This window comes from Natator depressus, chromosome 1 (genome assembly GCF_965152275.1).
Source record: "Natator depressus isolate rNatDep1 chromosome 1, rNatDep2.hap1, whole genome shotgun sequence".
Taxonomy (NCBI): domain Eukaryota; kingdom Metazoa; phylum Chordata; order Testudines; family Cheloniidae; genus Natator; species Natator depressus.
In genome coordinates, this window is record NC_134234.1 from 293,323,196 (window position 1) to 293,350,243 (window position 27,048).

Consider the following 27,048-nt stretch of genomic DNA (forward strand, 5'->3'; position numbering starts at 1 on the left):
CATAATGAAAGCAAGCATACATAGAATGGTGCCCACTCCTTTCTACCTTATCTTATTATATTTTTTTCCAAAACATGGTAGTTTTGCTTTAAGAAGAGGGCAATCTTTAAATTTTATTGCAATCTTCTTTCTTCTTTGTGTCAAATACATTGAACCATATAGATATATCTGATAACAAAAAGCTGTAAAGGTTAAGCACATCTGACACTCAGAACTTACCAGCTAAAGTTATCTTGACTTTTTTGCATCACTTTTGGAAATGGTTAGCAGAAAAACATTTGGTTTACATTTGTCCCCTGGCTGACTCTATCAATTGTTCTATTAAAAAATTAATGTTATTTCTAAAAATAAGGTTTTGTCAAGCCAGGAACAGAAAGGAAGTGAAATAAGTTCAGTGAGTTTGAACTGAGTACCAAATGTTTGTTTTATGTGCTGAATGGCTCAGATTAATTTTGGGTACTAACTATCAAAGGGCAAAAGGCATAACACTTGTGGCGTCAATCAAGTATTTTCAATTCTAATCTAAACCCCTTCCAAAAACCCAAGCCAGGGATAAAATGATCTGAATCTTTGAGGGGAAATACTTGTTATAACAATTTTTAGTTTAAATTTTCCTCAACGGTCACATCTGACTAAGCTCATCTGGTGTAACTAAATGAGAAACATTCAAAAAAGATGAGTCTAGGCCAACCAAATTTGTTTTGAACAGACATACTTTTGTGGATGGGGAGGAGAAACTTTTTTTTTTAAAAGGCCTTAAAAGGCAGGTTTTTTTAAATCACTTTGAAAAAAAATGTCCTAGCATGTGATTGGGGAAAAAATATACATTGAGATTCCATTGAGTTCCAAGAGAAGGGTTTTCTCATGTATCGTCTTAACCAAGGCATCCTCTCCTCGTTCTAGGAAAATACTGCAGCCATTACCTAAGGAAGCAATCACTGCTTACGTGAACTACTTAAGGCATATAGGAATGGTTCTCAAAGTTTTTCCACTGTTTGGACCTCCTCTTAACAGATAGCTTGAACCAACTACCCTCCCTTTCATGATCAGATGGACTACCCCCTCCTATTCACAAACACAAAATCCTTATGGCACCTACAGCTATTAATTCTTGGGAAGACAAAGGGGAAAAGGAATATTGGGGAAGTATTAGATATCGTTTTAGCTTCTTTTAATACACTTTAGCATCTGAAAACAGGAAGGAAGAGCCAGCATGATGTGACCAGCCAGCTCTCTGCAGACCACCATCAAGTGCTCTACCGACAACAGTTTGGGTACCTTTGGTGCATAAAAAGGATTGAGGCCCTGACTCATGCCTGTGGCCAGGGAACACACAGCACAATTTGTGGGGAGTGGCTGCAGGTGGCTTTAAGCCATCTTCCCATAACCCTGATTCTCGGGCTGCTATGCACTACTCCTGCTCCCCAGCAAAAGGTTGGCTCCCCTTCAGGCTGCTCTAATATGGACTGGCTGGCAAACCATGTATAAAATAAGTTCATTTATACCTGCTTCTTTTCCGTGGCTTCACCCACTACACTGGCATCTGGGAAAGGAGGTGATTTAGGAGCTATTATACCAGTTCCCCATTACACTAAAACCCTTATGCTGAGGTGATCTTCCCCTGGCTATCTATATTGTCGTTAGGCCCAACTGAGTAGTGCCAAATAACCCAACACAGCTGAGAATCTGGGCCTTATATCACAGGCATTAATTATATTACTGTAATGACTGTTTCCATAGGAAAGGTTAAAGGATTAGGATCTGTATTTGCCCCAGACCTGATCCATTTGCCCCAGACCTGATCCATTTCTTAGAATGGCAGTCAAGGTGAAAGAGCACAAAGAGAAATAAAATACCTCGTCTTCTTTCTTTTTCTGTAGTCATCATTCCTAAGGTTCTGTTTCATTATACCCACAAACGATCTGTTTTTTGGAACATACCTTACAGTGGTGTCAGGTCACTCAGTGGTCAATCATTTCCATTGCATCTGAGACCTAAGGAGGAGTTAACTATGGGACTGACTCCCAGAAAACAATATCCTAATGCACCTTGCTGAAAAATTACCCCTACATGTTTTATATGTACAAAAGAACATGAAGCAAATCTCTATTAGTTACATCAGTCTGACACAATGTAACTTCCAGTACACACACAAAAACTACATTAAAAACATTTGTAAGATTACAAAGACAAACACTCAAAAGGCAGGAAATGACAGAATTAAGCTTGACTGTGCAGCCTTAATTAAGCCCCTTTATGCATATGCTTTATGATACAGTCTTTTATTATATGATCAAATACTATTTTCCACAGGACTCCTACCTCAATCAATTGAACAGGCAACATCAATGCAAGCATTTTCTAATGGTTGCGTGTTTGACTTTGCAACCTTAATAACGTTCATCTAATGAAGGTTTTGCGTGTGTAATTTCCTGGATTTTTTAAAAAAAGCAAACTGAGAAAATGGAAATTCCATCATGTGGGATCATATTGACACCTATATGGGTCATCAGCTGGGTTGGGATCTTTAGGTACATAACACAGACCTCTGCCACTTGAGTTAACAGAGTAAATTACAGCAGTAGTAGCAGAGGATAACAACCATGAACCAGCCCTAGATCGGGATGAGATATACATTTGGCCAGTGGGTTTCACAAATATTTGCTGACAGCAGAGGAATGGTGAGACTCAGGAATTGAGTGTTCCATTCCAGGCTCTGGAGGGGAGCATGCTCTAGTGGGCATACTCTTCTGCCCCTTTTCCTCCAACCTTACAGCTCTTCTGCCCCAGTCTGTTTGTGTCCCAGTCCTGTCTCTTCCCTGCCCCTGAATCTTCATCTCAGGACCATCTCCTGACCTTGACAGTCCCATTCTCCACTCCTCAGGCTTCTTCAAGTCCCAGTCTCCTTCTCCAACCAGTCCTAGTCTGCCCCTCCAAGCTCACTGTCTGAATTCCAATCTTCCCTTGACTCCCTGTCTCTCCCTCAGACTCCACCCAACCCTCTTCCTTCTCTCCAGTCTTCTTGCCCAGCCAATTCCAGTCATCCTCTCTGGGCTCTTTGTCCAATATGAGTCTCCCCTCCACCCCACTAACTCCCAGTCTTAGTCTCCCTCCCCAGGCTCCTCATCCAATCTCAGTCTCTCCCACCAACTCCCGCCCCAATTCCTTGCCCTGATTTCTTTGTCCAACCAATCCCAGTTCTCCCCCTGCAACCCAGCTCCTTTTCAAAGCTGTTTCCACACACCCCTGTCCCGCAAATGGTACCCTGTCCCAGTCTCATTGTCCAACAATGTCTCCCCTCTTTCCCCAGCTCCCATTCCTAGTCTCCTTGCCCAGCTAGTTCCACTTTCTCTCCCCCTCTCCAGTTCCAGTCCCACCAGGCTCCCTGTCCCAATCTACTTCTTTCACCTGCTCTGGTCTGGCTTTTATCTTCTCTGCAGTTCAGTCATACAACTTCCTCCTCCAGGCTGCCTGGGCACTCGCAAGGGGGGGGTCTCTGAGAGCACAGGAGACACAGGATCTCTACTTTCAGTTCCAGTGCCCAGCCCCACCCCAGCCTAGGGCCATTGGGAGCAGCCATTATAGAGAAAGTCCTGTAGCCCTGGGCTGGAATATGCTCAGTTGCTCCATGGGAAATGGTCCATAAGCAGTCTGGTCAGCTCTGGGAGCTCTGAGAGGCTCAAACATGGACAATGAACACTATCTATGGAGGTTTTAGCTGCTAAATTTGAAGAAGTCTGTACTGAGCATGTGCAAACTGCTATTTTTCAAAGGCTTGTAACTCTCTGCCCAAATTTGGGCAGATGTTCATGAGGATGGCAAAAAGTACCTTCCTGATAACAAAGGCCAAATTTCAAGACCCTGCTTCAGGACACAGGGGAGCTAAAGCTGTACAAAGAAAAGGCTGTCCAAATTTTTAACATGTGAGAGGTAATGCACACAGAGTGAACAATGGCCCCTCATCAAAGAACTTACCATCTGAGATAAGAACTAACTATCCTTGATAGGCCCTACATTTAATTTTTAATATCCTTGCATTTGTGCTGCAACCCGAACACTTTAGGCCAGATTTTCAAAAGGATTCAGCACCCACAAATGGGGCCAGATTTTAAAGATGCCCAGCATCTTGAAGCTCCCATGAGTGTTGGACATTTTAAAAAAAAATCTCTCACTTCATTTGGGTGCCTCGGTAAAGGTTGGGTGCTGAACTCCTATGACAATCTGGCGCTATATACTAACCTTGTAGACCACATTTAAACCTTTTACATTACGGACCCTGGTGTCAGTTTCTAGTTGAACATTCTGGGTATGTAGGATCTTGACATAATATACAATGACGACTCCCTATGCAGCTCTAAGTCTTTTATGTCAAGACACACTTAGAAATTTTTTAGTAATTCAAAGTTGTTACTTCTTAACTTACTTGGAGATTTCTTAGGCATTGTGGTTTATAAATCAATTAATGTCAATATAGCTGCTATGCATACACACCCACTTAAACCATAAAAGTTTGCTTGGAAAATGCACTGTAGATTTTTTTCTTTCTGTAAAAGAAATGACAAAATATCTGATGGTGTTGGTTTTTTGGCAGCATTCTAAAAGGATGAGTCCACAGAGTTAACTAATTACCAGCAAATTTCAGTTTCAAAAAACAAAACTGTTTTTAAGTGATAGGAACACAGAAAAGTCTATATAACCACTAATCTAATTGTTTCTCATTCTTGTAGATGAAAGCAAATCTGTGCCCAAGTCCGTTGTTTTTTTTTTTTAAATCATTTCCAGGTTGAGATTTTATATGCCAAATTTCAGACTCAGACAACTTCCTCCATATGATTGTCAAACCATTGTAAATAAGAGCTTGTGATTGAATGCTAGTATAACCATATCTTAGAAGTGAGACTTTTTTATTGTACTTACACACACTTCATGTGTATATGTTTTTTTTAAAATAAATATATTAGAGTTACCTAACAAATGAAAATATCCATGTTTGAAAAACAGGTTTTATGGATTAGTCACCACACTTTTTGGGTGGTCCAGTATAAACTTGTGAAACTTTATGATACTCTAACTGAATATTGTTTAGAAAATAGTCATCTTGTATTATATTTCCTCTTTACATTTCTGTGCATTCTTATTTCCAACATATCACTAGCAGATCCAGAGCTGAATGATTCCTCATTACAACAGTCACCAGAAAAGGGTGACCCCAGTGGAACGGAGACATTGTGCAGATTCGCACTGCTTTGGGACTGACCGGTATAGGGACTTATTTGTTGATAGATGATTGATTTTTCCATAGTTATTTGCCATACTGACAAACCAGACCAACTCCTCTTCTTCTAAATGTATTCCTGATGCTGCCTAGACCTTGGAGAGTCACTGAATATTAATGTGTTTGGCTTTATTTTTTTGGCAAAGCAGACTCTCTGAGCTCAACTCAGGAAGAATACTTTTTTCTCGTGTCTTCTGACAGTCTGTAAATAGGTTGAATCATCTCATACATTAAAAAAATTAAAAAGTTAAAATACTGTCAGGCTGAATCCACTTTTCAAGATCTTACATTTCTTACTTTTTCCATTTAGAAAAACTGTCATATTGTGTTTGTTTTAAAAGATTTTTTTAAAACTGTACTTTTCAAGTGCAAATTCATCTCTGTTTTCCATTTACATTTTCAAGAAAAGTGGTTTAAAATAGCAAGTTTAGCAGTGAACTAATGAAAGAAGCTTCAGTGAAAAAAGCAGGGTTACCATAAACTTACTGACTGAATTTAATAAATTCTCAGCTCCACTAGTGCTAAAATATAGAGCTATCCATTCCATTATCGCTCAGATAATTAGTTGATTGAAAATTATTCTAATACATAATTCCTTAATGTACTCTTAGTGTGACACAAATGTGAAACAATTAAAGACAACTGAAGGTCAGTCCAGTGAATAATGAATGAATGAATGAAAAATGATGCTTTCTTTACAGTAGTATATGTTAATTGTCATCAATATATACTTCTGTCTGAAAGGTATTTAAACACTAGAATAATCCAGAAACAAAGCTTGTTGGCTGCCAATAGAAGGCATCTACTTCTTCCCATGGATGTCAAATCCTCCTGACATTTTCCTCAGATATCATTGTAAAGGGAATAAAAATAGCACAAGATTTGTGTGTTTATCTATATGCAGCCAGTGACCAGAGATTTTTGCCCAGATGTTATCATCTTTACATCTTACAAGGAGAGCCAACACCACTAAAATGAATGACATAACACTTAGGTAACTGAAGGCAGAATATGCTCCAGATTATTAATAATTTTACTTATAGGCCAGACTGTGGAGCTTTCCCTAAAGTATTTCATCAGGATGGGAAGAAGCAGGGTTGCAGAGGTAGTTGACGTGCATGGAAAGGGAAAGCTCTGGGAATTAGTTCTCTTCACACACAGATCCATGTGATGTGATCTGCCTCTGTGGCCAGTTTGCCCTACCAAATGGTTACAAATAATGTGGTAAACAGCAGTCACAGAACAAACCTTGTGTGTACCTGTTTGTTTATTGTTGGTCTGAGACTAGCATATCCATCAACTGTTAGTGAAAATTTCAGATAGTGAGTGATTGTAACTAATAACCATCTGAAGGATGTTTGGCAGCCTGTTCAGTTTTCAGTGGCATATCAGAAAAACCACCCCTCACAACCCGGCTGGCAGCCTCAGCCCAGGGCCAAGGAAATGAATAGCTCTCCAATGGCTATAGGTTGTGTGTCTGGAATGTGGTGTACCTCATCCAGTGCACTAAATGCCCCACTAACTATTATGTGGGTGAAACCGGACAATCTCTAGGCTCTCAAATGAACTCACACAGAAAAATGATAAAAGAAAAAAACACCACATCACCTGTGGGTGAACACTTTTCACAAAGTGATTCCTCTATATCTGATCTATCAGCCCTCATCCTCAAAGGAAACCTGCCCAATACTTTCAAAAGATAAGCCTGGGAGCTTAAATTCATAAGTTTGCTAGACACTAAAAATCATGAACTGAATAGCGACACTGGATTTATAGCATATTACAACAATCTGTAAAGCTAGGTCTACACTATAAACATACATTGGTACAACTGCGTCGCTCAGGGGTATGGATTTTTCACACCCCTGAGCAAAGTAGTTATATCAGCCTAACCCCAGTGTAGACAGCCTTATGTTGACAGGGAACTGGGCTTGCTTAGTCTGCAGAAGAGAAGAGTGAGGGGGGATTTGATAGCAGCCTTCAACTACCTGAAAGGGGGTTCCAAAGAGGATGGATCTAGGCTGTTCTCAGTGGTGGCAGATGACAGAACAAGGAGCAATGGTCTCAAGTTGCAGTGGGCGAGGTCTAGGTTAGATATTAGGAAACACTATTTCACTAGGAGGGTGTTGAAACACTGGAATGGGTTACCTAGGGAGGTAGTGGAATCTCCATCCTTAGAGGTTTTTAAGGCCCGGCTTGACAAAGCCCTGGCTGGGATGATTTAGTTGGGGTTGGTCCTGTTTTGAGCAGGGGGTTGGACTAGATGACCTCCTGAGGTCCCTTCCAACCCTGATATTCTATGATTCTATGACAGGAGGGCTTCTCACGTCAACATAGCTACCGCCTCTAATGGAGGTGGATTAACTACACTGACGGGAGAAGCTCTCCCGTCACTGCAGTAGCATCTTCACTGAAGCACTACAGTGGTGCTGCGGCAGCATTTTAAGTGTAGACCTGCCCTAACTGACTAACAATCCCCCCCCCCAGCTGCTTCCCCCCACCCCCACGCATGACAGGCGGGGTGTTAACAAGCCACTTCACCTTGAATGGCACCTTGCAATATGTGTTAGCTACCTATACTAAACAACCTGTTCAAATCTTGTACTTAGCAGTGACACTCTGAGTTAGTTTCCCAGACCTGAAGAAGAGCTCTGTGTAGCTCAAAAGCTCGTCTCTCTCACCAACAGAAGTTGATCCAATAAAAGCTATTACCTCACCCACCTTGTCTCTGGAATGAGGTCTGAGAAACATTGGCCAGGTTGTGCGGGGAAATTTGCACTACTGCTGCCTGCATTGCACTGATTTTGTGGATAAAAAACAGAATTTCTGTCTCCGGGCTTGCCCAAAACTAGCACATTGTGAAATCTCTTTTTTTAAAAGCTTCAACCCACCTCAATGTAGAACTATAGCTCATTGCTGTAGGTAATGGGTAATGTGTTTCTAAATGAGGCAGACACTGAAAGAAAATAAAAAATCAGTTTATTGAGATTTCCATGGAGGAAACCAATAAGGTTTTAAGATTCATTTTGGACCAGTCATCTAGCATTATCATTTGCTCAGACTGTGCCAAGCAGTACTTCTAATGCAGAAGAGTACTAAAGATTCATCCTTTAATCAACTGGCTGCAGTGAATGCTTTTTTGTGTATGTGCTCCTACACTGGCATGGATTAGTATACATACAAACAGATCACTTGTCCAGGGCCCCTATTGTCAGGGTACTAGCTGCAGAAATAAAGCTATAAAACTGTTCTGGCATCATTAAACCAGATCTAAGGCTTATCTATATTGGAGGGAGGAAAGAAACAGAGACCTCATCTATGCCTCTCCAATAGGCACATTTAAGTTTAAGTACAGCACTTATTTCTAACCTTGTAGACACCAGAAACAAGACCTTAAAATTTTGACACTATCATGTCCAGAAAGCTATTTTATGTCATCTTTAGAGGTTTCCAAAATATATTGGTTATTTTCTTTTCTTTCCTTTTCAGGCCTGTACAGTTGAATTCATGAACATAAGGATGGCCATACTGGGTCAGACCAAAGTTCCATCCAGCTCAGTATCCTGTCTATCGACAGTGGCCAGTGCCAAGAGCCCCAGAGGGCATGAACCTAACAGGTAATGATCAAGTGATCTCTCTCCTGCTATCCATCTCCACCCTCTGACAAACAGAGGCTAGGGACACCATTCCTTACCCATCCTGGCTAATAGCCATTAATGGACTTAACCTCCATGAATTTATCCAGTTCTCTTTTAAACCCTGTTATAGTCCTAACCTTCACAACCTCCTCAGGCAAGGAGTTCCACGGGTTGACTGTGCGCTGTGTGAAGAAGATCTTCCTTTTATTTGTTTTAAACCTGCTTCCCATTAATTTCATTTGGTGGCCCCTAGTTCTTATGTTATGGGAACAAGTAAATAACTTTTCCTTATTCACTTTCTCCACAGCACTCATGATTTTATATACCTCTATCATATCCCCCCCTTAGTCTCCTCTTTTCCAAGCTGAAAAGTCCTAGCCTCTTTAATCTCTCCTCATATGGGACCCGTTCCAAACCCCTAATCATTTTAGTTGCCCTTTTCTGAATCTTTTCTAATGCCAGTATATCTTTTTTGAGATGAGCGGACCACATCTGTATGCAGTATTCAAGATGGGGGCGTACCATGGATTTTTATAAGGGCAATAAGAGATTCTCCGTCTTAGTCTCTATCCCTTTTTTGAGTGGGACTTTTTTTTTTTTTTTTTTGAACAAAGGCCTTTTTTGGAACAAAGCCTATTGGCTTTGAAGGCAAAAGGATATAAAAATATTATCCATATAAAATGTAAATATTTAGAGTATTTCAAAAGAGTCTTTTTTGTAGATATATGGTATGTACAAATACTTGGTTGAGTGGTATATTTTATTAAAGTTCTATTAAATTTAGGACCAAATCAGGCTGTAGCTGAAGTCAATGGTAATCTTTCCATTGAATTCAGCGTATGTTGGAGCAGCTTTTAGTTGGGATAAACCACATAACTCACTCATAGCTGTGCTTCTCATGAGTAATGCAGTCATCCCAAATGAATACTGATAAAATCCAAAAATGATCATAACAACAATTGTAGTCCCTATAGGGCATGAGCCCTTTTGTTCAAGGGACTGTACTCATAATAAAAAAGACAGACCAAAAGAGCTTAGTGTATACCATGTTGTATGCACAAACACAGAATAGGTAAGATCCCAGCTGTATTTACTTTTCTATTTCTATCCAAAATGAAGACAATGAATGTTATTTCTTTAAAAATAAGTTGCATATTAGTTGAAAATTGACTTGATTGACAAAATCAGCAAAACATTTTAATATTTATTCACTGATTTCATATACTATTTACTTAAAATAATAGCAGATGTTTAAAAATAGTTTTGACTAAATCAAAATATCAGTTGTCCCAACCATTAAAGTGCCCTGGCTATACTCCTAGGTGATGACAGTACTATATTTAGTTACTGAGTATCACCAGCTGTCTTGCTAACAGAAGTCTGGCATTTTCTTTAATTGAGAGCTGCAAGATGTGTGAAATGATACCACTCACACTCACTCATGGTTATACTAGCATGACCAATTTGAAAGCTTTGGATTTTTGCTTCTTTGTTCAGAGGGTATCAGTATAGCACAATGTTAAAAACTGAAACATATACAGTGGTTTTATAGGGATTTCTATACCAATAACGATTTAGAAGTCTCAGTTTCCTGAGTTTCCATGGGAGGGAGGAAAGATGAAGAGAAAAAAAATAGAAAATGTAGCCCGCATAATTTTGATTGTACCTTTTCAGTAATTCCAGTCTACACCCTTTTCTGGTATGTTTTTTACTTTGTCACCCATTGCGACACTAGCAGTCTTGCCAACTCTTATAATTTTGTCATGAGTCTCATGATAATTATTGTTTTCGTTAAAGCCCCAGCTCCTGGAGCCAAGTGGAGATGTGATGATTTCACACTTCATTCTTAAAGCAAAAGTAAGTTTCTAGCCTTTATGGCTGTGGAGAAAGCTTCAAAATGTGACCCCAGGGCACCCTAAAGGCTCACAAAGCAGAAGGCAAATAAAAAGAACAGGAAATCTATTATTTTTACATAATCTCATGATTTTAAAGCCAATCTCTTTATTTTTTGTGAGCTTGACTCATGATGTTTGAACATTTGGGGTTGGTAATACTGCATTGGGTCATATAATGCCATTAGTCTTTAGGCAGACCTAACTGATTTCAGCAAAGCTGTCTGGTTAATATCTATTTGTATAATATGGCCTATAGGGCCAAAAACGTATAGCTAAAATTTTTTTTTGCATGTGCTATGGCTAACAGGCAGACAAAATAGATATAGATGTAAGGACAGTTGTGTAGTAGTTAAGGCACTGAACTGGAATGCAGTAGATCCAGTTTCAGTTCCCAGTTCTGGCACAGATTTAATGTGTTACCTTGGGCAAGCTATTTAATCTCAGGATCAGAACCTCAACTGGTGTAAATAACTCCATGACAAATGCTCCTTGATTTCAGTGAAGTTATGACAATTTACACCAGCTAAGGATATGCCCCTTCATGCCTAGTCCCATCTATATAACAAGGATAATAACACTTCCCTACTTCAACAGGGTACTGTGAAAATAAAATCATTGATGTCTGGGAGGTGCTCAGGTACCTGGGTGATGGACTTACATAAACACTGAGATAGATGGGGGAGGGGAAATCTTGGGAATAAGTCACACACCAATTTGCTGTATGCAGTTTGCATTGTGGGCTTTTTAAATCTTTAAGTGCAGCATGTTGCATGTTTACTAACATTCTCTGTTCCAAAACACACTGGCTTTGCTGAGATGGAAAATTGCCCACTATGCTTAGGGCCTATCAAATTCATGGTCCATTTTGGTCAATTTCATGGTCATGGGATTCTCAAAATCATAAATTTCATGATTTCTGCTATTTAAATCTGAAATTTCATAGTGTTGTAATTATAAAGGTCCTGACCCAAAAAGAAATGGGTGGTGGTGATGAGGGGGGTTTCAAGGTTATTGTAGGGGGAGGGTTGCGGTACTGCTACCCTTCCTTCTGTACTGCTGGCGGCACTGCCTTTAGAGCTGGGCAGCTGGAGAGCAGCGGCTGCTGGCTGGGAGCCCAGCTCAGAAGGCAGAGCCAGCAGCAGCGCAGAAGTAAGGATAGCGTGGTATGGTATTGCCACCCTTACTTCTATGCTGCTGCCTGCAGGACTGGGGCCTCAGTCAGCAGCCGCCACTCTCCGGCCACCCAGCTCTGAAGGCAGCAGCGCAGAAGTAAAGGGTGGCATGGTGTGGTATTGCCACTCTTACTTCTGCACTGCTGCTGGTGGGGCGTTGCCTTCAGAGCTGGGCGCCTGGCCAACAGCCGCCGCTCTCCAGCCACCCAGCTCTGAAGGCAGCGCAGAGGTAAGGGTGGCAATACTGTGGCCCCCCTAAAATAACCTTGTGACCCCCCTGCAAGTCCCTTTTGGGTCAGGACCCCCAATTTGGGAAACGCTGGTCTCCCCTGTGAAATCTGTATAGTATAAGGTAAAAAGTACACAAAAGACCAGATTTCTTGGGGGGAGATCAGATTTCACGGTCCATGACACATTTTTCATGGCTGTGAATTTGGTAGGGCCCTAACTATGCTGTAACAGATCGATGGTCCAAATTTCCCTAATACTGTGAACACACTCTTCTGGGGTAAAGCCTTGGGTGTGACATCAAATATTGTTAAAAAGAGAGCTTCACCCATCCTTTGAGTAAAACAATCTGGAAGTCCACACAGTGAGACTTAAGCAATTTTCACAGTGTATAAAGTGATTTAAAAATCAAGATTTTAGTTCAAATTAGTATTACTGTGACATTATTTGCAACCACTGCACAGCACAAGACTGGAAAATACTTCCATCCTGCTCTAGTGCTGATTAACAGCAAAATAAGAATGATAAGTCACCTCACTTAAAACCCACAAAGCTCGATAGGAAAGGAGAGTGGCTCACTTCCCATCCCCAAAGTATGGGTCACAAGAGTAGCTGTTCTGGCTTCTTTTATCCCCCACCCCTGGAAAAACTGAAAGGGATGAACAGGCTAGTCAGTATTTAAATGCTCGCTCAGTATAAGAGTGTGAGCCTTAAGAGTTTTATTTTCCATTGCAATGCACAGTTTATGAATATTAAATCTCCTCAGGCTCCTGCACTGAACTAAAAAGGGTGCACGGACTGCAGCCAAATAAACAAAGCTTATCTTAATGACTAAACTGCCAAGTCATAACATGAGAGTACTTCATAGCAGGGCATTACTTTCATTACTCACCTGAAGCATCATGGCTACCCAAAAAACAGTAACAGCTGCCCCTTTAAATTGATGAAGCAATAGGAATAAGAGGTCATTCTGAATGTGACTAGAGCAATGGTCAGACATCCAGCTATAATTCATTGCAGATGTGTCAAACCTCTTCAACCTTGATTTTAAAAATCTCCTCTTTGAGGCAGCAGATAAAGGAGCAAAATGGTGAGGACTCAGATTTCCTCAGAAAAAATATTTTACTTAGGGAACAGGCCCAACATTGAGCATTTAATATTGTCTATTTTTATTATGGTAGCACCAGATACCCCATTAGATCAGGGGTCCACAATGCTAGATGCTTTTCAAACACATGGCAAGAGCCAGTTCTTGCCCTGAAGAGCTTACGATTCTAAGACAAGATGCAGCAATTTGGTGTAACAAACAAGCAGAGGGAGTAAGAGAGGGAGAATGATGGTAACAGTGACAGGGTGGCGTGGTTAGACAGGCTTATTAAGTGGGGCATCCATACTGAGTCTTTGTTTTTTACTGTGTAGGTAAACATGAGACATTAATGATATCAATGGGCACCTGCCTCGCCACTAGGCAAATTACCATAGAACTCATGGTAGAAGTCGGTCTTGAGGAGGGATTTGAAGGACAAAGCATCTGCAAATTATTCATAGACTTTAAGATCAGAAGGGACCATCATCATAATCATCTAGTCTGACCTCCTGCACATCACAGGCCACAGAACCTCACCCATTCAGTCCTGTAATAGCCCCATAACTTCTGGCTGAGTTACTGAAATCCTCAAATCTTGATTTAAAATTAGAGAGAATATACCATTTACTCTAGTTCAAACCAGCAAGTGCCCTGTGCCTCAAGCTACAGAGGAAATCAAAAAAACAAAACCAAAAAAAATACAAGGTCTCTGTTAATCTGACCTGCAGGAAAATTCTGACCCACAAATATGGCAATCAGTTAGGCCTACCAGCCAGATACCTGGGGAAAAATTTCTTTGTAATAACTCGGAGACCTCTTACCCAGTGTCCCATCTCTAACCATTGGAGATCATGGCTAATAGCAGTTGCAAATAGTCCATATGCCCTTGTAGGCAATCTCATCATACCATCACCTCCATGAATTTTTCGAGCTCAGTTTTCACTGCTCCCTTTGGAACGTCACTTCCCTGATGGTTAGAAATCTTCAACTAATTTCAAGCCTAAACTTGTTGATGGCCAATTTATATCCATATGCTTGCACAGGAAATAATTTTAAAGTACAGATGCCAAGCCTCTAAATTACTGTCACTAAGTCTCAGCCAGCTGATTTGAAAAATTTCCTACTAGGTTCCTGACAAAGTCTAGCATTTTAAAAAACGGCAAGTCTTCTGCTCCCATTCTAGTTTGAAGACAACATTGGAAAGAAAGAAAGAAAGAAAGAAAACCCAAATTCTATTTCCAAACTCTTACTCTGCAAAATCAGGAGACTGTATTTGCCATTAGAAATTGCATTCTAGATATGAGTTCTTTCTTACTGACAGGCCCAGATATATAATTCAATTATACAACCACACAAATTGCAGCATAAATTGTCCTTCATTTTGAATATAAGCTTTAATTTTAAAATATTAAAGTCTCTAGCTGTATTGATTTCAGAGACTCTTCATGTAACCAGTTCAGAAATGTTTTCCTTAGGCCATGTCTACACTACAAAGTTTTGCCAATGCAATTTACATCAGCTTATAGCTGCCACAGCTAGTATATCGCTTGTGAACAAGCATTCTTGGATCTTTGTGTCAGCGCTGCACATACTCACCAGGAGTGCTTGTGTCACTGCATCATGCAGTGCACCATGGGTTGGTATCCAGTGTGCAACCTGCCACCATTCAGAGCACTGTCATTTAGGTAATTTTGGCAATGTGTAGTGGGACAGAAATGAGTCGTGCAGGGGTGACTGGGAGCAAAGGGTCAACTTCCCATAATGCAATGTTCTTCATCCCATAATATCATCTCTATCTCATAATTGTTGCACCTATTTTCAATTTCCCACAAACCTGGATGGGACTTTTCCCTGTCTGCCATCTCTGACAGAAGTATGGAACCTGCACAACTCTGCACTATTGTCACGAGCCTTGCAAGCACAGGATGTCCAATCCTCCACTATTTGCAGAATCACAAGAAGAACCACAGGGAACAGGACAATTTTTTGGTGGTCAGTTTGCTGTGGGACATACCAAGAACCTATTCAAGGTTGTTGGCGGTGTTCACAGAGCAGCTACAGATGGTGCAGTGCCACTTATGGGCCCAAAAAAAAGCACTGACTGCTGGGATCACACTGTAATGCAGGTCTGGGATGATGAGCAATGGTTGCAGAACTTTCAGATGTGCAAGACTACATTCCTGGACCTGAGTGCTGAGCTCATCCCAGTTATCCAATGCGGGGAGACCAAACTGAGAGCTGCAGTGACAGTGGAGAAGTCAGTGGCCATCAGACTGTGGAAATTTACAATGTCAGATTGCTACCGATTAGTGGGAATTCATTTGGGGGTGCCAAATCCACAGTGGGGGCCATTGTTATGCAAGTGTACAGGGCCATTAATCATCTCCTGATACACAGGACTGTGATTCTCAGCCACGTGTAGGACAGTGGATGGCTTTGCATCAATGGGGTTCCCGAAATGTGGGGCAGCAATAGACAGTATGATATCCCAATTTTGGCACCAAACCACCTGGCCACAGAGTACATCAACAGAAAGGGCTATTTTTCTATGGTTATGCAAGTGTTGGTGGCTCACCAGGGACATTGCTGGATGGTCAGGGAAGGTGCATGACGCTCACACTTTTAACAACACAGGACTGTTCAGAAAGCTACAAGCAGGGACTTTCTTTCCCAACCAGCAGATTACCACTGGTGACGATGAAATGCCAATAGTGATCCTGAGGCACCCAGACTAGCCCTTACTCCCCTGGCGCAAGAAGCCGTACACCAGCCACCTTGATTGCACCGACGAGAGATTCAGCTAACTGCTAACAGGTGCAGAAAGACAGTTGAATGTGGTTTGGTAGATTGAAGGGATGCTGGCATTGTTTACTCACAAGATTGGATGTCAGTGAAAAAATATATCCCAGTGATTATGGCTGCCTGCTGTGTCCTGAATATATCTGTGTAGCTAAGGGGGGAAAGTTGCTGCTGGGGTGGAGGACGGAAGTGGAGCAGCTGTTTGCTGAGTGTGAAAACCCAGGCAGAAGGCAATCAGAAGAGCTCAACATGGAGCTATACAGCTCAGGGAGGCTTTGAAAGAGCCCTTTAACAATGAGCCACAATAAAGCATTGTGGTTTACTGTGCTCTACCTGGCCCTGCAGTCTGGGGGACTTTTAGGAATTGCGTGGTGCTCAGTGCCCATCTATGAATGTCACACGGATAATGCACCTATTAATTTTGTGGTGCTTGCTCCACATTTATGATTATCACACTGTTTGTCACTGACTCTATGAGTTGTCACAGTGCACAATAACAAGCAAGTGGGTGCTTTCACTGCTGCCAGGCATTCCACAGCATATGGTGGGAACTAATAAAGATGAATTGTTTTCCAAACGATAGAGTTTTATCGAGTAATGAAAACACTTCCAAAAAAATTCTGTACAAGTTAAAACCAAATACGTGAAAACCTTAATGAATTCCTGGAGCAGAGCTTAAAGAAGGGGAAGGAATATTCATGTCCACTTTACCTACATGTACATCAACTGTGGCTCTCACAGGTCAGTGTTCGTGAAGCTGTGTTTGTCCTTAATGTCCCTTGGCTTGGAATGGTAAGGTTAGGGACAAGGGCTCCAGAACCTTTGTAGAAGTGTGTGGGGGGGGGGGGGTGGAGGGAGGTTGCATGGCCCCCTGGCTCTCCCAGTGGTCTTGACCCCATTAGCCAAACTTGTGCACCCTCCCTGAGCTCAGCCCCCCTACTGCCCAGAGCATTTGGCAGCCAGGGATCGCTATGCCAGCCTGGCTCGGGCCAGGGGAAGCTGGGAGAGAGGCAGCATGGAGGCAGGCAGGGAGAGCCCAGGGAGGGAGCTGGGGGTAGAGAGTGGAGCGGGTCGGCGGGGCCGAGACCCAGAGAAGCAACTGGCACTTAGGTCTGGTCTACACTGGAGGGGGATCGATCTAAGTTACGCAACTACATGAATAATGTAGCTGAAGTAGATGTACTTACATCTACTCACCGTGGTGTCTTCACTGCGGTGAGTCGACTGCTGATGCTCCCCCCATCGACTCTGCCTGCACCTCTCGCTCCAATGGAGTACCTATACTAAGCGCGATAAATCAACCCCCACTGGATCGACCGCTGCCCATCGATCCAGCAGGTAATGTAGACAAGCCCGCACTGTTGTTGCTGTGAGGCTCCGGCCCCACTCAGGGTAGCAATGACTCTGAGACTGGGGGTCACAGTGGGGCCTGACCGGGCAGGGTTCCACCATGCAAGGTCCATGCCACACAGCCCGCCCTACCTTCTGGTTCCCAAACCCAGCCTCTAGGCTCAGCCCAGCCCCAGCCGGGGGATGTGGTGCTTGATGGTGGCCAGCAGCAGCCCGGAGGTGCTGGCTGCCTTTCAGCACCCTGCAGGCAGGAGGGATGGGAACTGCTTCCAGATGCAGTGGGGAGAGGGGGGAAGGAAGGGATAAGCCCTGCAAAGGCTGCTGCTGGCCACAAACCCTGGCAGGAATCTGGGGGAATAACATTTCTTTTGTTTAAAAATGGGGGGACATGGCCCTCCTCCCCCCTCACCGGTTCTGGCGCAGCCCCTGAGGCCACATGGAATGTCAAAGGGGGATGTAGAGAGGTGTTGCAATGGATTTCTCCATAGACTACAAAGGGAGGCAAGCCCAGGACTGTTGAACCTGCAGGTCCATAAGAGTCTCCAGGCCCTCTGTTCATGATCTGATGCAGCCCTGGCTTGCAGGATCTTGGTGAACATGTCACCCAGAGTCCTCTTCTGCCCTCCTCATGCGGCTCAGGCAGTGTGTGTGTGCGTGTGTGTGTGTTGGGTGGGTGGGTGGGTGGGGGGCGGGGAGGAGAAGAGCACCTTATGGCTGCAGCAGCAGCAGCTGCAGACAAAACATGCAGCGGTACCATTGCCAGTATAGTCACAATGAGAAACAAACCTTAAAATTCAGAACTCTCCTTCCTTGCTCCCCTAAAGTTTTAAACAAGACATGCTTATTGCCACCTCTGCTTTGGAGTGCCTGTGCACAATGCCACTCACAGCACCAGTCATGGTGAGTGTGGCCCACCTAGAGGGAATTGCTCAGTTGTATGAAACTATGAGTACAAAGCCATGGCACTGAATACTGTAACATTTTCCGCAGGAGGTGGTGATTTTAGCTGATCTCTCTCATTCCTGAAGGTAAGAAAGGCACAGAGAGCACAGCTGCTGCTGGTGTCCCAAAGTCACCCAGGGCCCGTATACTACAACCCTGCAATGCAACCGAATGCACCGTATGCAATGGTGCCTGCCAAAGTTATCGCCGACTGGTGTGGCAAAGTGTCCTACTGCAGAGGAGGAAATGAGGCTGCCATTCCTGAAACCTTTGGAGAGGATTGCAGAGCACCTCCATGAAAATTTCATCAAGATCTCTCAGGAGGATTCAAGGGACATCCCTGTGTACATAAACAAAGTGCTTCACATGCTCCCACCTCCCCGCTGCCACTTAACGCTACAGGGGAAATGAAAAGCAGATAATTCTACCTCTCTTTGCTGTACTGCGACCTCTTCTAGGACGAGTACATTAATGAAAGGTCAATAGCTGTGTCCTGCTAAGGTGGGAGCATCATCACTGTAATGGGAAATACATTCACACGCTTACTCAAGGTTCCTTCCCCTGTGCTCCACTTCCAAGACTGACTAGACTGCGGTGGAGTCTCAAACAGGTCCTGGCTCATGCCATAGCTGGATCCCCTGGTCACATGTCCTCAATCCGCCTCCTCTCTCTCCTCCATCTTCTCCTTGTCCCTGCTGTTCATGCAAGGGGCCTGTGATTTGAGCTCCTTGGAGGTATCCAAGGTGGTCTGCAGGTGCGTGGGGAGGCTTCGCCAAGTATGGCATGCAGCTCTTTGTAAAAGCAGTAGGTCTGCAGCTCAGCACCAGATCAACTGTTGGCCTCCCTGGCCTTCTGATATGCCTGCCAGTTCCTTCGCTTTCACATGGCACAGCTGCTGATCCCCATCATACCCCTGCTCCTGCATCCCCTGTGCAATCTGCTCGTACATGTCCACGTTTGTATGGCTGGTCTGTGGCTGTGCCTTCATAGCCTCTTCCCCACAGGCCCAGGAGATCCAATATCTCCTGTCCGCTCCAGGCTGCACTATGTCTGGAGCATGTAGGCGGCATGGTCAGCTGGGCAGTTGCACACAACAATGGAGAGCTGCTAGATGTGCTTGCTAAGCTGGATAATTAGGAAAAGACATTTCAAAAATTCATAGGGTTTGAAAGGGAGGAGTCTTCCGGTTTCTATGATCCCTGGGCAGGGGAGTTCACAATTGTGACCAGAGTGGTCAATGCTGGGCATTGTGGCACACCTGCTGGAGACCTGTTAGGGTCCACATGGGTAACACAATGTCTGTATTTGCACTGCATCAAACTGAGTGCATTGACCAGGGCTCAATACTGCTCAGGGAGATGGTGTTACAATGTCAGGGTAATGGAGAGCTTACATCAGTGGGAAACCAATTTAATTGTAGATACATTCACAACTAGGTGGATACAAGGTGGACTATGCTGACACTAATTTTTTAGGGTACACTAGGCCCTATAAGGACTGGGCAGAAATACATATGAGAGAAGATGTTGCAAAAGGGGCTGGCATCTTGCACTGAGCCCTGGTCTACACTAGGGGAGGGGATCGAACTAAGTTACGCAACTTCAGCTACATGAATAACGTAGCTGAAGTCGATGTACTTAAACCGACTTACTGTGGTGTCTTCACCGCAGTGAGTGGACTGATGCCGCTCCCCCGTCGACTCTGCCTGCGCCTCTCGCAGCGCTGGAGTACAGGAGTCAATGGGAGAGCGCTCAGGGGTCGATCACGTCTAGACTAGACATGATAAATCAATCCCCTCTGAATCGAATGCTGCCCGCCGATCTGGCAGGTAGTGAAGACGTACGCTAAGACTCCAGGATCTGTGGAACTTGGAGGCTTTGTGCTGGTCCATGCAGCTACTAACCCCTCCCCATCAAAAGACCATTCAGCAGAAACGGCAAGTCAGCTTTTAGAGTTTTCTGCTGACGTTCTCCCCTCCCATGTGTTTTTCCAAGTGAAGGAAGGACTGTGCCTTTGGAACTGATCCTGCAATCTTTAGTCTCACTGAATAATACATACTCAAGTGAGTGATCCCGTCACATAAGTAAGGGTAGCAGGATTGGAGCTTCTCACATCATGTAGTTAAATTCCGTCAAACAAGTTATTGTGTGTAACTCCAATACAGCTATGCAAAAACAAAAACAAAAAAGAGAGTTAATTTATGGAAAACATATCACAAATCATACCCTACTTGTATATGTAAATTGCATTGGGATGTCTTTAGTATTTTCCCATGCATATATATCTTATAAGATTTTCATTTCTCTTCCCTGAATTGCAGGTAGCACTGCAGCTGAACAGCCAGATGGAAGACAGCTGTATACTGTCCAGCATTAATGGGTTTTAAATATTTCTCTGTGTCTGCTAATTGTGTGACATTGTCCCTTGTTTCATTTTCTGAATGAACTGAATGCTGGTATCTAAGAAGGCATATCTGAAATCACAGCTATTGCTCATTTTAGGCAAGCATTGCTTTTCTTCTTTTATATCAGCAGTTTCCAATTAGACAACCCCATACTGGAGAAAGAAAGGATCATTAAAAGTGCAATTCAGGATGTCCCAGAAAAGAAATACAATGCATGTGTTGTTTCCTCAATGCCTTGTCAAACTGAAATGGTCAGTCCTCTCATTGATTAGCAGTTGTAGCAAATGACTTATAATCTTGTTAATACCTTTGGTCAACCCAAATTTTTATTCCACTTTCACAGTGGAAAAAGCCTTCGATTTTATGATTTTATAACCCTGTCGTTAGAAATCTTTGAAACAGCATTCCACCCCCAGGTTGCGTTCTGTGGTTATGAACTTCATTTGATCACTGTCCCATCAATTTGACATTAACTGCTACAATTTACAACTGCTCGGGCTTGCCACCTATTATTGTCGTACCTCTGCAAGTGCAAAAAAGTGCTGCCCAGGGGAAGTTTAAAAGAATGCAATGTCTTGTTAAAACCTGAAAGGGCAATGAAGGGGAAGAAAAAAAAAGAACCTCCTAAAACAGAAAAACAAAAGGTCTGATAATGAATAATTCCTCACTCCCTGCTGTGAACACCAGTGACCTGGCATGTAGACCACAGCAAAGTAGTGAATAATTCACTGAGAGAGTCATAGGCCTCCTGGTAGACCACAGCATTGCTTTGTCTCACAAATATGTTCTCCCACAGAACAAGGCTTGACAGGATGTTTCAGTCTACAACTGCTTAAACAAAAGGCGTGTGTGACAGAATATGCAAGACGAGCACCTTATGTTACAGAAATCCAGTTTGCATAGCTATTTGTCCATTAGCAGCTGATTCATAAATCTATAAGCACCAAAATAAAGTGCAATGAGAGGAGAATGGCTTTGATGAAGACTAGGCACACAGCTCATGTCTGATTACTAATCTACACAGGAATCCAATTTCACCCCCCAAAATACTTTTAAGTTAAATTAACTGTCTGACTTGAAACCACAAGAGCATGGCCATTCTGGGTTACAGCTGGAAATCCAAACTGACTTTCTGACCTTTGTGCATGTAGAAGGAAAATGTGTCCCATTGAGTTAATGGGACTGGAGTGTCATCCCAGTTTTCATATGATTTGCTTTCATTGCTTTTGTGGGTTTCTCAGACTGACAGGCCAGTCTGAGGCCAGGTCTCGTCTGTTTATTTTTACTTTGAAAAGAGAAAAGACTCAGTCTCAAGAAATACAATAAAGGTTTAAATGGGAGGCATTGGGGCATTCCTCTGAGTAAGCACTACAGCCCTGACAGCCCTGTTGAGGTGGCAGGAGCAGAGCTGTCCAAAATGTTCCACTTGAAATCAGCCTCTATTTGCATTTGAATTATGTTTGCAAATCAAGTCAGCAGTGTTTTATTAGCATTTGTGTATCAAACAGTCTCTAGAAACCATTTGCAATATTTCTTCTGCTCAGTTTCAGCAGTCAAACATTTTGAGGCTCCCGTCATGGTGCATCTGGAGTTCAAGACAGTTCTGTGAGGTAGGGCACACTGGCAAGTCACTTAGGCCCAGATTCTGCTACCCTTACTCACACTGAGTAGCACCTATTTCCATGAGTAGCCCTATTAATTTCGTTGGAGCTGCTTACAGGGTAAAGTGCTTCTCAGTGTAAGGATGGCAGTATCTAGCCTGTAGTATTTTTCTTATGTCCCTGACTGGCTCAGCTGCCCCCAACCATTGTAAATTACTGTGGATTTCAAGAGAAACAAGTCCCATTAAGCAATTGTTCTTCAACTCCAACTCCAGGTTTCGCCCCCTTTTGGTATGTGCAAATTTCAACTCCAGGTTAATGGCTGCAAAGGGAATATTATGCTATAAGAGGGACGCTACCATACAGCCACTTTCCCCTTCTGTATATCTGTTCCAACATGATTTGTGTTGGGTTACCATGAGTCGGCTCCCCCCCAGCACTGCACAGCAGAAGGGAGCATAGGTCCTTCAGTTATGATTATCATGTCAAAAATATTCAGACTTTTTCATTTGCAGATCATTGACCTGAAAAACTGCAATGACTCATTTGAAGCTGGTCTTTCCAGTAAATGGAGATTCTGCACATGTGTATTCAATCTCTCTTGCTAAAATAGGCCTGGTAACCCAGCTTTACAACCAACTAGAGAGTGCTTTTAAGTATTTTCCAAATGACTAAAGTTCTTGATTTCCACTGTATGCTGCAAAGTTGGCTAAAAATTGTAAGTACAAATATGAAACCATTTGGGGTTCAATGGCTGCAAAAAATGTCACTGCTCTACCTTCTTTATTGTGCTTTTAACTCAGCTCTTCAAACTGCTGCTTCTTATATATTAGTAAAACAGTAAATCCCCTATAATGTCTGATATTTGTATTCCAGATTGTTGGCTGCATTTTGTAATGATTTTTTGATTGGTTAAAAGAGATTTAAAGGGTACACCTTTAAATATTTACAAGCTTCTACATAACCTTATTATTTTTCCAACTGTCAAAGTCACGTGCTCTCCTTCAAATGGCTCTTGGAACACCACTTCCTAAGTATCTTTCCTATAATTTCCATCTACTCCATGGTACCCTCAAACTGGGAGGAAACTTTAAAGATGTACAGCTAAAGAATCATTGTTTACTATTTGGAATAGCATCGATGTATTTCCTTCAGGCCTTTTTTGTTGTTACTATGAATGGAAAACTGTGTTCTCTTGTTCTTTCTACTAAACAGTCTTTTAAAATATAATTTTTCTAAACTACCATATCAGTATTTCAATGTGTGCACTCATATTTTCACCTAATGGGCTCCTAGCAGCTACTCTAGAAATTATAATGAGAACAAATTAATTCTTATTGTTCAGTTTCTATCAAGACTCAAAAGCAGAACCAAATCCTGCCCCTCACCTCACTATCTCCTACCCCTCTGCTCCCTCACTTCAGCGGGACACAGGATTTGGCTCCCACTGAAATCAATGGGAACTGAGAGCATTCAAACCTCTCAGGATGCACTCCGTCATACCTTAAAGGGCTGGGTCACAATTGTTAAGGATTACTTAAATCAGACTGGTACAAACAAGGTTACAAGGTACACAACCACAAACTGCTTTTAGGAGAAAATGCTTGCTTTAAAATGACATGGGTATAGATGCCCAAGGTGTGGATGGTGCAAGGAGCCTCCCTCCCGGCTTGCACCTGCAGGAAGGAACCAGTGTCAACAGCAGTCCTTGCACTCACTTGAGAATAATGCCTGAACAGAGCTAGCAATGCTCACAGCAGTAATTGCTCTGGTGCGGGTGGGGAGGGGAAGGGCCATAGGCACACACCTGCCAGCAGGACTGCTCAGCCATGAAGGAGAGCACTCAATGAACTCTCTAACAGAGTAGAGAAGCTGTGTTCCCACTGCACGCGGAGGCGCTCTGGGAGGTCTTTCACAATGCCTCCCAGAGCTCCTACTGAGGTGATTTAACTCGGCTCCACCCACCAGCTCAGACCAGTGCATTAACAGCTCAATAGAACCCTCCATGTTTATACCAGACACTCCTTGGAAGCTTGAAATCTGCTTGGTTAACCCGATTTTATTTCCATTGCTCAGGCATTGTTCTCCATTATAGGACTGCTCATCAGAGCTGGTCTACTGACAGCCAGGGCCAGATTCTGCGGCCTCTATATACATTCATAAGTTCATAGATTCCAAGGCCAGAAGGGACCATTGTCATCATCTGCTCTGACCTCTGTATAGCACAGGCCATAGACCTTGATTTCAAAATCATCAGTGATGGAAAATCCACCACAACCCTCGGTAAATGTTTCAATAGTTAATTAATCTCACTGTTAAAAATTTAAAAATTTTATTTCCAGTCTGAATTGGCCTAGCTTCAACTTTCAGCTATTGGATCATGCTATGTCTTTCTCTGCTAGACTGAAGAGCCAATTATTAAACATTTGTTCCCCATTTAGATACTGACAGGCTGTAATCACGTCACCCACTTTAACCTTATCTTTGTTAAAATAAATAGACTGGGCTGTTTGAGTCTAGCGCTATCAGCCGTATTTCCTAATCCTTACTCCTTGAGCAGTCCCACTGAAATCAAGACTGGTGGCTAGCCCTTAACACTATAAAAATAGCACCCATTTTAAAAATATAAAATGCAAATAACACATGGATTTTGCAAACATCTATAAGGAAAGGGACATGGTAGGCAGAATTTTGTCTGCTACTTTTGACCATACACCTAGTTGAATATATGCCGTTCTTCTCACGTAGAGCTAAATATCGTAAATGTAAAGAGCCAGAAGTTGCTGTACACTCTGGCCTTTCCACAGCTGTTCATTACAGAGCTCAACAGCAGCTGACAGCAGGTGAATATGTGGATGACAGGTTGTGGATATATTCTGTTAAACAGAATGAATAAACCATTAAATGATCTTGTTTTCTGCCATGCCTGAATGCCAGATGCATTTACAAGCAATGCAGAGATTAATTCTGTACAGCAAATCCTGTATTTTGCAACACATCATTCATGTAAATTATGTACTATATCATTTTAGGTAATGATGTCCAAAATAGCCTCCATTTATCCTTAATACGTAAAGTCTTCTTTAGCTTTTAATTCACAGAAAATTGAAAAAAAAAATGATGGAGCATGTGTTAGACATATTTACATCTGCAACATTTTGTAAGCAATGCTTCTTGTCTTATGTGACGACTTGTGTTTTACAATGAAGCAATTCTTCTTTATAATTAAAATCTTTAAAGGATTATCCAATCAAGTGATTTAATATTAATATGTTTGTCGTAATACTATTGTATGAATTGAGGATTATTAGAGGTCCCATTTCAGATTTAATTTAAGCGCTGCAAGTTTTTAAATATATTGATTTAAAAGAAAGGAACTATGGTATTGCCAAAGCAAAGAGTTAAGAAATCATGAGATTGGCTTACATCATGGGATAAAAATACAAAAGAAAATATCAAATAATATTTTGGCCTGTTTTCTGATAGTTTGTTTCTGTCAAGATGCGTGTGTCATTCCCCCCCTAGTTTGTGACTTATATTTCAATAGAAAATTCTACTTTATATGACCACAAAATACAGCTTTTCCCACCCCTGCCTGTTGGGAAGGGAACTCCACTTACTTTCTCCTAGCTGTTGGGATGGGGGAGCTAGCATTCCTCCCTTCTGCATCATCATGCTTTCACAGTTTCTTCTTCCCCACCCCTGACTCTCTATCCTCTTCCATTCCCCAATGCTAGAATCCATCTTTCAGAAGAAAAATCATGTCTGGAACTATTCTGGGGAAACTCATAGTAACACCCAACACCCAGTATGGTGAAGCACATAATGGATTACAAGAAATAGTAAATCTGATAGCATGACAGGCCAGTCAGAGCAGGAAAGGATTCTATGCACTTTGCTGGACTTTGAATACCTGTTGTTGTGCTTTATTGTAAAATAAACACAAAGAACATTTTATCCTTTAAGGGTCAAGCATGAGGACAAGATTTACCCCAGATGAAATCCAAAAGTGACAAATGAACAAAATCAGAGGTGCACGGGGGCTGAGGGGAACGTCGTTCTTCCCTCTTAGCCCTTTACCTTTCCTTCCTGACTCTCACGGTGAGACTCAGCCACCAACTCTGCATAGCATATCCCTCTTATAATGTACTGGGAAGGATTAGTTTATGTTCTACAATTGGTCCAGCCCTCTTACCTGGCAGGCAACTGTGGTCCTTCCTAAGATAAGACAGAGAGAGAGTTAGTTAACTCCTTTTCTGCCAGCCTCCAGAAAGTTACTATATATTCAATATTTGCAATTGTCTCTTCAGAAAATTCTTCTTTTTACCTGTTGCCAAGAAGCCCTTTTCCAGAAACATTGCTGCCATTTGAGCTGAGGCCATAGTTTTGATTTCATGTACATTGAATAACAGCAGTGTCAGTTCTTCTTTAAAGGATGGAAAACCCTGAGTAAGTGATGGCTTCATTCCTGAGGAGCTCCATCGGGTTTATTGTGGTGAGTATTAAAGCAGTCTATTAACACCAGCAGGTTAAATATGATGATGACAAGATTTGAGAATAAAGGGGTATGTGAAAGTACAACATACAGGGTACAAAAACTTAAGCTAGATATGATTATCTATTATATACTTTACTAAGATACAAGAAGTTACATTAT

The 27,048-nt window shown here is 42.3% G+C and overlaps 1 long non-coding RNA gene across 1 annotated transcript in view; it reads right to left on the reverse strand.

Moving 5' to 3' along the window:
• The window catches only part of LOC141986854 (uncharacterized), a 159,568-nt gene that overhangs the window by 86,296 nt on the left and 46,224 nt on the right, over window positions 1-27,048 (reverse strand). The gene's annotated exons all lie outside the window — the stretch shown is intronic.